The sequence below is a fragment of the Austrofundulus limnaeus genome, unplaced genomic scaffold (genome assembly GCF_001266775.1).
Source record: "Austrofundulus limnaeus strain Quisiro unplaced genomic scaffold, Austrofundulus_limnaeus-1.0 Scaffold326, whole genome shotgun sequence".
In the NCBI taxonomy this organism is placed as follows: domain Eukaryota; kingdom Metazoa; phylum Chordata; class Actinopteri; order Cyprinodontiformes; family Rivulidae; genus Austrofundulus; species Austrofundulus limnaeus.
This window is the reverse complement of record NW_013952728.1, coordinates 402-741: the sequence shown is the minus strand read 5'-3', so window position 1 is coordinate 741 and position 340 is coordinate 402.

Sequence of the window (340 nt, the reverse complement as noted above, 5' to 3'; positions counted from 1 at the left end):
GTTTGTTTGTTTGTTTGTTTGTTTGTTTGTTTGTTTGTTTGTTTGTTTGTTTGTTTGTTTGTTTGTTTCAGGGGGTTTAAACCCTCACAGTAACTATCAATGACTGCCTCAAAATAAATTAAATATATACACACACAGGGGTGTGAAAAGGGTTTTTTGACCCCTTCCTGGCATGCTTTTTTTACATAGTTGTCACACTTAATTGTTTCAGACCACCAAGCAAATTTAAATGTGAGACAAAGATAACACAAGTAAACACAAAATGCAGTTCATAATTAAAGGTCTTTATCATTAAGGGGAAAATAAATCCAAACTTTCAGGGCCCTGTGTGAAAAGTAAA